The following is a 1,037-nucleotide window of genomic DNA, read 5'->3' on the forward strand; positions in this document are numbered from 1 at the left end:
ATAGAAAAGAGAGTGTTTTTTCACTTGATCAATTCAAGAAAGAAAGTCTCAGGATGGGTCAACCTGTATTTCTGGATTCAAATCAATGAAATGACAGTTTCTGTCCCATAAGGTCCTTAAGGTCAGGATTTGACCTCAGGCCTAGTTCACTACAACTGAAAATAGAGATTTTAATGAAACAGCTTTTTTTCTGTACTCACAAAATTATTTTATGTGTCTGTGTGTGTGTGGTGGTATGTTTGTGTCTGTGTGTGGGTGGGGAGGAGGTTTTACCATTGAAGTGCATTTAGATTTAGAAAAAAGTTTCACAAAAACTGGATCAATGCAGCTGTTAATTGGTCCCATTGACCTATGTGTCAATAGTTACCCTGCTCACTGCAGCTTGAATACCTCCAAGCACTATTATTCACAATGCTGGTTAAAGTCACACATTTGAATTTATGCACTCTCCTCACATAAAGTTCTGTTTTTATATTGCACAGCCTTAAAAAAACTGAAACACTGACTTCTGAAATTCTAGTTATTTACCATCAGCACAGCTGGACTGTGAGCGAGAGAGACATATCACTAGTTAAATTATTCTTCCTTCTCTAATGAGGGACGACTGCACCCCTGAGTGCACTGAAGCTTCAGATCACAGCAGTTGTTAAAATAATTTGACACCATATATAGAGAGAGGCATATTAGTGCTAAGGTACTTCTGTTTTCTGATGCTGAATGGTGAAATGCAAATATTCAGTGTGTTTTCCAACATTATAATATGCTGAGCAGAGCAGTCAAGACGCATTTTCCCAAAAAGTTATCTCCAATTTCAGCAAAGAACTGACATTCTAACCATTCATTCAGACTAAACTATTTCCCATAATATCTTCTATTATAAAGAAAAAAACATGTACAGTATAGATTTTTTTTAAATGTGAGAAGAAATCAAAACTATATTTCAATTTGAGTCTAGTCTTTTGTCTTTACAAGACAATTGTAAGACAATGCAAAGCTGAACGGACCCAAACTCAGACGGGCTAAAGGATAAGGATCAA

Source organism: Nematolebias whitei, chromosome 21 (genome assembly GCF_014905685.2).
Source record: "Nematolebias whitei isolate Nwh7 chromosome 21, NemWhi1, whole genome shotgun sequence".
Taxonomy (NCBI): Eukaryota; Metazoa; Chordata; class Actinopteri; order Cyprinodontiformes; family Rivulidae; genus Nematolebias; species Nematolebias whitei.